The sequence below is a fragment of the Musca domestica genome, unplaced genomic scaffold (assembly GCF_030504385.1).
Source record: "Musca domestica strain aabys unplaced genomic scaffold, Musca_domestica.polishedcontigs.V.1.1 33, whole genome shotgun sequence".
Classification (NCBI taxonomy): Eukaryota; Metazoa; Arthropoda; class Insecta; order Diptera; family Muscidae; genus Musca; species Musca domestica.
Window position 1 is genome coordinate 4,231,477 of NW_026712312.1, and position 9,866 is coordinate 4,241,342.

A 9,866-nucleotide genomic window follows, 5' to 3' on the forward strand; every position below is an offset into this window, starting at 1 on the left:
GTTCATATGGAAATGTGCACCGACATGTCCCATTTTCGAAGCTAACTGACAAAATACACCTGTGTACAAAGTTTTAGCCATTTATCTTAATTCGTTCAAAAGTTGCAAATAGCATGACGAAGTTAATATACCTTCCATAGTATGGTGGAGGGTATAAAATTCATCACCGATGTTCACTACACTAGAGTGACTATGTAGTATATCAGTCCACGCCTTCTTTTACCTTCCGCTCAAAGTTCAGAATTTTAGAAAAAAAAAAATAAAAGTGAAATATTCTAACCGACTCCACGATTATGTTCAAACTTGGTACATCGTAATATTTCAATCGCTATTAAGTCTTGTGCGATATATAACAATCTCGATCATTTCTTTTCGTAACTCTTCTCTGAAATGGTTAGATATTTATCATAATATGAGTTTTCATGTAAAAATAGGATATTTCGGCACAGTTCTTCTGGATGTATGGGGAAACCACAAACATCCCGAATCTTACAGAAATGTGATTTACAACTACCATAATGTTCCTGGTTGCTCTTTGTATTGACATATTGTTATTATAGACTTTCTTACAACACTGCTCCAAAAATTTAGGACATTTGTGTTGGGATTGAGAAATTTTAATGTATTGACCATAATTGAAAATTCTCACAGAGTGTAATAGAAAAAAATTAATTAGGGTATATCACATTGGTGAAAAATTTTAAATGTTCAAGAACTGAAAAATATTTGTTTTACAGTTAAAACCCGTGGCAAAAACATGTAGATTTTACATAGTAAACCTAAAACCAACACTAATCTATTAGTTTCTCAAATTAAAATTAAAATTTAGATCTCAAACGAATCTTTTAACTGTGTGATTGTGGTACATATAAGAATCCTTGGAATATTCGGTTTCTTAATGTGTCTTATTTACATACTTTTTTTGTGAACGTAAATAAAAAAATATTTCAACTACATATTTTAAAATACATATTTAACATATATCAATTTTTAGAATTTAAATGCAAATATATGAGTCTGTTAATATAATCAAAAGCAAAACCAAAATATATAAATCCCAAGTATTCCATTTGCAAATGAAATCCTTTAACATTCGTCAGTCTTATATATTTAAAAAAATTTCACCAAAATGTAGTTGAAAAATCCTTAATATATGATAATTCGAAATGTGGCAAGCTAATGTAAACAATGTCAATTGCCTTGAACCTCTTCTTCATCAATGGTTTGACTTGAATTACAGCCGAACATAATTGGGTCATAGAACCCACATTTGCGAGGGTGGCCAATTTGTTTTAAGTGCATTAAATGTTCCTAGTTTGCACAAAAAATACATACACACAATATAATTTTGTTTTTGCCTCACACACATAGACATATTTGAATAAAGCAAAGGGGTGCAAAAAGTGTTAATTGCCATATTCAACGGAAGGAAATTTATATAAATATTTTTGGCCGCAAAACCCTTAAAGAAGGCCATACAAAGCTGATTTGAGTAGCCATGGGAAAGCTAGTAAATTAGTTAGAGAATAATGGAGGAACATTTAAAGGACATTTAAAGTGTGTTAAATATTTCTACAAATTTAAGATTCAATGATAACCAAATTCGAGGAAAATAATAAACAAACTTTAATATTATCAAAAAAAAAAAAAAAAAAAAAAAAAAAAAAAAAATACAAAAATAACTTCTATGGAAGATAATGACCTCTTTTTACGTGATTCTTCTAATCATTTGAATTCAATTTTTACAAAATAAAACTCATTTGTCTGTCCAATTTTTACAAAAGCAAACTCATTTGTCTGTCGAATAAGATTTTCTCGTAGACATTCAACTTTTAAATTCAATAAAAGGGGATCAAATGAAATTCATTTCGGTAATCCCTTCTTTATTGACCCAAAAAAAAAAGAAAATGTTTCACACACATACTCGACGGTGTGAATGACACAAACTGAGACTTTTTATGTGTTGTGACTAGCAATTGAGACATGTTAACATTACACACAAATATCTCTGCAAAAATATTAAATAAGTAAATATTTAGATTTTTGCCACTTTAGCAAAAGCAAGTATTAAATTATAACAAAATTATTTAAAATATTTTGTTTTTTTTTTTTTAATTTGAAAATGCAAATTGAGCAAAAATATGTGACAGCAATCACATATACAACAAGGAAAATCCTTCCGGAGGTTTTTTTTGGGAAGAGGTTTTTTGCGGAAATATATTAACGGCAAAATTCCAAAGAAATCTGGAATCATGATCAGGCAGACAGAACTAACCTCAAATAACCTCAAAAAATTAAAAAATAAATAAAAAAGCTGTAAGTTCGGCCGGGCCGATTGGAACGATTTTGGCAATTTTAGTGGTAAATAAGCTGAAGAACATTGCACTTTTTTGAAACTTTCAACCCAGTACCGTTTCCGCCTCAACAAACTCATAATTTTGTGCCATTCAGACTTAACGTGGTTTCCAGGAATTACAAATATGCAATTTATTGTTGTTGCAGCTGCAATAATACAACCGTTAGCTGGAAAATTTATGCACATCAATAAGGCAGTGCTTCACGGCACGATAGTAACACACACCTTGTTCGCACGGTGGTGTGAGAAACGCAAATTAATGAACGGTAGAATGCCAATTAACTTCATCGACTAAACATAAACAACAATGTCAGCATTGAAACACTAGGCGCTTGGGGTACAAGTTTAATTAAAAATGAGGTTAATCAAGGTAGCGGAATTCAAAGGATCACAAAACAATAATACTCTTTAAACTCTACGTTTAAATATTTTTTGGTATTTAAAGCTTCTATGGGTGCTCTTTTGAATACAATACTCCTAACGTTTTTATTTATTTTATTTTTTTCAATTTCATTAACACTATAAATAAAAATCTACTTTTTTAACCATGCTATGGTTTGTGTCATTATCATAAATTTTCTCAAATCAAATTTTCTCTTTTCTAAGTATATGGAAAGTGGAAAATGAAGTATGCAACAAACTGATGAAATGCTGCCAAATACATTATTACGAGAACACTTGCCACAACAACGTCTTCGCACCATTACCTTAATTTGTTAATGGGAAAGTTCTTCACCTGGTTGTAGCACATAATTGCATTGTATTGATGCTTCAATTCCGTGTCAAAGAATTGCTGTTGACATCACCTTCGTGAACATTAAGGGTAAAAGGACCGTTAAATGAAAAAGGAGAAAAGGGAATTTTCGCTACATTAAGAGAGTGAAAACAAAACTATTTGTTGGTTGCGACACATAAATCCAACATAAATATAAACATTAAATACATTCAGTAAAGGCGAGATATGAATGTAAAAATATCATGGCGTGAATAATTAAAAGATTTACGATTATAAATATAAGGGTTCGACTGACATTGTATATTTTCGCATTTAACTTAATCATGATTCGAACAATACGGTGTATGAAGTTTTGAGCCAATTGTTCTTTGTGTGTGTGTGTTTTTTATACCCTATAGCACAAGGTGATCAGGGTATTAAGTGTTTGTGCATTTGTTTGTAACATGGAGAAGGAAGCGAGATTGACCCACAGTTACTTTTGAGAATCACTTTCTGAGTTGATTTATGCCGTCTGTCCGTCCGTCTGATGAAATTTTCCAAACAACATTTGTTTGGCCCAAGGACGAACCCTTTTGAAATTAGAGATAATCGGTAAAAATTTAGATATAGCTTCCATATATATCTTCGTCCGATTTGCTTTTTATTGTGCACCAAACGTGTAATATCAGCCCGATTTGTCATTTTTGTCCTCCGCAGCCGTAATATGCACTCCGTAACAACAATATTCGGGAAATATATCAAATGCAGCTCAGATATACCTTTGCTAAATTTTATCGGAATCGGTTAAGATTTGGATATAGCTCCCATATATAACTTCGTCCGATTTACCTATTATTGTACACCAAACCTCTAATATTCTAGAAGCTAGTATGCCAAATATGGTGAAGATCGGCTCGGATATAGCTATAGCTCACATATATATTGTTCATCCGATTTGTTGTATTTGTTACCCACAGCCGTAATATGCACTCCGTAAAAACGATATTCAGGGAAATATATCAAATACAGCTCAGAAATATCTTTGCCAAATTTTATCGAGATCGGTTCAGATTTGGATATAGCTCCCATATATATCAAGTGGGCAATACAAGTCCGAATTTAAAAGATACAAATGCTTCGGCATATTTAGTCCTATAAACTTTAAATTATAATTATAATCATAGCGTGTATTATTGCATTCTCCCATAAAAACTTTTAATTGTTATTGGAGCTCTACTAAATTAGCAAAGTGGTGTAGGGTATCATAAAGTCGGCCCCACCCGACTTTAAGACTTTCTTTACTGGTTTTTAAATATGAATATGAAATTGTGGAAAATAATGGTTAAAAATCACCCTTTATTTTACCAAATATTATTTGTTGCTCTGCGATAAATGCACGTCCATCCAAATTTTCTAGTGCAATCCTTGGACAATTACAAAAATGTATACCTAATCCTATTAGTAAATTTCTTGAATTATATACCCCACAATTAGGCATCCTTTTTTCAAATAAGCATTTTATAAATTCGTGCAAATTTCACGCACGTGTTGACACCATCCATGTTCATCGCTTTTAAAAGATGTAAATAAGAGAATTGAAAAATCCATTAAAAATATGTCTGTGCTTTTATCCAAACAAAATATATTTATGCAATTTTATCCAAATTTTTACTTCAACAAATTAAGATTTAGAAGGCAATTTGTCGAATGCGCGGGGTGTATTGACAAAAGCCACAGTGGTTTTGCCTTTTTACTTCTGAAGCGAAAATAAAAAAGGATAATGAACCCTAATTTAGGATTAGGGAGCATTTAAAAGTTGTCGTACTTATATCATGGTCGTAATATATAAATCATATTTCCGTATAAAATTTTGCAAAACTAAAAGCGCGGTCAGAGAATTTTGGGTGTACAGTGCCACTATTAAAGTGAAATGTGCTACCATTACAGTTTTCGGCAACAGGAAAAATTTAACCTAAATTGTATGGCAATTCGTACTCATTTTCCGAATGTTATATAATTATAATGCAATTTTTTGCCAAGTATGAAAAAGTCATGTCAAACCTCTGATATAGTTTCACCACCACCACCCACACAAACAATTTCAATGGAATTCCCAAAAAGTTCTTGAAAACCACTACAACCACAAGCTCTGACAACTGTTGCTCCACACACATTTTATTAAATGATGCAATTTAAAAATTTTAATTAAAAAATGTAGAAGAATTTCTTAAACCAAACAAACTCATAAAAATCTCTTTATGCGGTGGACATTAAATAAATTTGTGGTTGTTTTCTGCAATTCACTCTGAGTGCAGTCGGAAAAATATTAAATAGGATTTATTTGTTGACATTTGTCAACATGGAATAAACACAAGTCTTTTCTCTTTAAAAACGAATTGTTTAAAAATCATTGAAAATATGCTGCCATGAATTTTATTCAAAGAAAATCTAGATTAGATCCTTTGTACGGAAAATTCCCACGGCCAGGTATGTTAATTGAGTGTCTTCCATTTTGGGATTCCTTTAATATTAATTGGTTTTATTGTGATTGATGTGGTGTCCAAAATAAACAAAAAAGTTTTCCACTCGAACTCTGGCAGACCACGCAGCATCGATAAATTTATCAATTATTCCGCAGTGGAAAATACATTTTGTCTTGGAAACTTTCCCAAGCTATTATGGAATTTTCTTTGTTCTTGTTAATGTATTTCGTATAATGTATGTTAAGTTTACATTTGTGTGGGCATGTTTTTATGGGTATGCAAAGGTGGGTAAATAAATTGAATTCCTTTAATTTTCATGTAATTTACGTTCTATTAATTATTTGAATCGATTATCACTAAATTTGACGGATACAATTTTTTGTTTTATACCAAATAACATTGCCATAAAGTGCATGATATCACCTCGAGAAGGATTGTATTAAAAAAAATTATAGCGGAATCGTTTCCAAATGGAAACCTACGTCCCGAATCGCTCCATTTGGGCTAATATTAGCCATTATTTGAACAAAAAACAGGAAATCGGATTAAGGATATATTAGGGCGCTATATCCAAATCCTAACCAATAAAATTTAGCAAAGCTATTACCGAGCTTTACAAGATAGCTGATACCCAATGTCATTGTTGTGTAGTGCGTTTTCGCATTTGACTTAAACAACAAAAAGGATGAAACATATATATGGGAGTTATAGCTATATCTGTACAAATTTTTACCAAATTTGCTGTAATTGATTCTAGATTGAATTCGGTCTGATGTCCCAAAATTCAGGTCTTTTGGATTGATATTAGTCATTTGCTGCACAGTTAAATTAAAATCCAAACCGATAAAATTTGGCAAAGGTATTTCAGAGCTTTACAAGATATCTGGTACCCAATGTCATTGTAGTTGAGTGCATTTTACGAATTTGAGGGACTTATAGGGGAGCTATAGCTATATCTGATCAGATTTTCACCAAATTCGCTGGAATTGCTTCTAGACTAAATTCGGTCAGATTTGCCAAACTTCAGGTCTTTTGGACTGATATTGGCCATTTGGTGCACAATAACCCCGAAAGCGGTTGAAGATATATATGGGAACTATATCCAATTTTGAACCGATCTTTATAATGTTTGACAGAGGTATTTCTTAGCAGTATCTGATATCTGGTACCAAATGTCATTGTTGTGGGGTGCATATTACAAATGTGAGGGACTTAAACCCAAATCGGATGAAACATTTATATGGGAGCTATAGCTATATCTGAACCGATTTCCAAATTTTGTGTACTTGCTTGTCGACTAAATCCGTTAAGATATGCAAAAATTCAGGTCATTTGGACTGATATTGGCCATTTGGTGCACAATTAACCCGAAAGCGGTTGAAGATATATATGGGAGATATATCTAAATTTGATTCGATCCTCACCAATTTCAATAGGATTCGTCCTTGGAAAATTTCATCTCAATCGGACCTGTACTTTGTTTACAAAAATACATGAACAGACAGGCGGACATGCATAAATCGACTCAGAATGTGATTCCATGGGCTTAACTCTAGTTTAGTAAAAACTCTTTAATTTTTTTTGAAATTTTTTCCAGTGGTAGGCCTATTTGCCCTGATCCCGGGAAACTATTTTTTCTTTGGGGACGGACCCGAGATCCCAGATTTTTGACCAGAAAGTCCGGGTTCAAGACCCCGAGTATGTCCAACACCGGCTAATGCGAACCAAAGTTTTCTAAATGTGATGCTTTTGTAATCCAACGACGGTTCGCGTAGCCTTTTTCTATTTGAAACATAATTTTAATGAATTGGTTACAATCGGGTTATGCGGATGGAAAGACACATCTCTCGACTTAGTAAAGGAAAGGTAAGAGTGTCAGCTGTAATTTGACATCAATTTTGTCGACCCCCATAATGAGCCTTTTTGATTTTTTGGGGGTTTTATAAAAAATCCGGGTCGAAAAAATTGATAATTTGACTATAACTTCAGAACCATTACCACTTCTCCATCATGTGAACACTTGTTGGATAGGCATTTTCATGATACATATATTACCTATATCGAGTAAGTGGATGCGGGTTCAGGCCGGGCCTTCAGCCAGGATTTTCGGGTCAAAAAACTGGGGTCCCAGGTCCGTCCCCCAAGAATAAAATAGTTTCCCGGAATCAGGGTAAAATACCTACCTCTGGGAAAAATTTCGAAAAATAATACCCTGTGGTGTAGGGCATAACAAGTAAATCCACAGTAACGAAAGTACACGAACCTGGCGGGATACTGTATGATAGGTTTTTGTGTAGATTGAATCGTACAAAGTATGATCTATATTGAATGTGTATTACGGCTTCAGAGCGGTGAAAATTTGAAATCGCATAAAAGATAGGTATACGTGCAGGCTAGATATCAATCTGAATAGATTTCTACATCATTTGGAAAAGCTATATCAATATTATGTATGATCGTTCGTACCAAATAAAATTGATGAAACCATTTGCTCTGCCCGAATGTTGCTCTGCGGTGTTTTGGGCCAAATTCGGCAGTTCACCATTTCCAGCCAAGCGAAGCAACTCTTTAGCTCTTTTGAGTCTATTTTCTTTCTATAGCGGTATAAGTTCTCGCACTTTTTTGGAATTTCAATGGCTACGAGCTCATTTTTCAATATTTGCCAAATGGTATATTGCGATATGTTCAGCTCACGAGCCATTTTTCGGCCACTGCGACGCGGGTTTCGATCAAGTCGCTTCTTTACTTTTCGAACCATTTCTGCTGATGTTGTTTGTTTCTTCCGTCCACTTCCTTGACGTCGTGGCTTAGAAATGAGAGCAGTGTGAAGTTGGTTGCAGTTTTCTCATCTCACCCTGTATATTCTTTATCAGCATAAAGTTCTATGTCGATTTAGCGATGTCCGTCCGTCTGTGGAAATCACTCTAGCTTTTGATCAAAATTAAGTAGATTGATAAAATTTTACTCAAATTTATGTTATGTCTGCAGGACTTTTGGTATTGAAAATGGGCCGAGTTTTTGTATAGCCCCCATAAAACGGTTCCTCCCTATTTTCGGTATTTTGGTGATTTAAGGACATTATTCACCGGAATTGTTTCAAGTTGGCTATTTGAAGTTCGTAATAGATACTACAGCCTATAAAAGAAAAGTGTCCACGTCTTCGTATATCCTCCATATAACTGTACCTACCGATATTCGGAATTTTGATGATTTTAGCGACATTATCCACCGGAATAGTTTCAAATTTGGTATTTTAAGTTCGTAGTAGATACTACATCCTTTGGCAGAATATTGTCTGTGCAGGTCCACGTTTTGGTATAGCCACGGAACCTCCCTATATACGATATTTTGATGATTTTTTTCAAGTTTCGCATTTGAATATTGTAATGGCTTATGACAAAATTTGCCTATGCAGGTTCATGTCGTTGTAGAGAAACTAATATAAAGGTTACATTCAGTAGTTTTTTTTTTTTTTTTTTTTTTTTTTGAAATTTGCCAAATTTGTTCCAAATGGTGTAGGATATGCAAAGTTCGGCCCGCCGAATAAAATGCAGGTCGCATTTATTATCCGATTGAGATGTGTTTTCCAAGCAATATTTATTTATCCCAAGGACGAACTCCATTGAAATTGGTGAGAATCTGTTCAAATTAAGATATAGCTCCCATATATATCTTTATTCGATTTCAGGTTCATTGTGCACCAAATGACTAAATTTAGCCCAAATGGACTGAATTTTGGTACTTCCGACGGAATTCAGCCTAGAAGGAAGTATTTCAAATTTTGGTGCAATCCGGTTCAGATATAGCTATAGCTCCCATATATACGTTTCATTCGATTTTGTGTTACAGTCCCTCACATGCATAATATGCACTCCACTCCAATGATATTTTAAACCAAATAAAGCTCTAAAAATACCCTTGTCAAATTTTTTCAAGGTCTGTTTAGCCCAAATTGGGTGCATTTTCTCATATTCCACCGAATTTTTCCATTTGGTGAAACTCGGTCCGGTAATATAATTCTTAATGAAGTCATATCATGCACTATACAGCAATGTTATTTGGTACTAGAGGTACAAAAGTCTCCGTTAAATTTGATAAACATCTGTTCAGAGTTGGATATAGTTTCCAAATTGTGACTACTCTAAAGCTATGATACGCATTAAAAAAGTTTTCGTTTAGGGAGCTTTACTAAATACGTATATTGGTGTAGGGTATCATATAGTCGGCTCCGCCTGAATTTTGACCTTTTCTTACTGTTTTTTTTTTTTATAAAAAAAACTTAAAATATACTATGGTTGATTCTTAAAAAAAG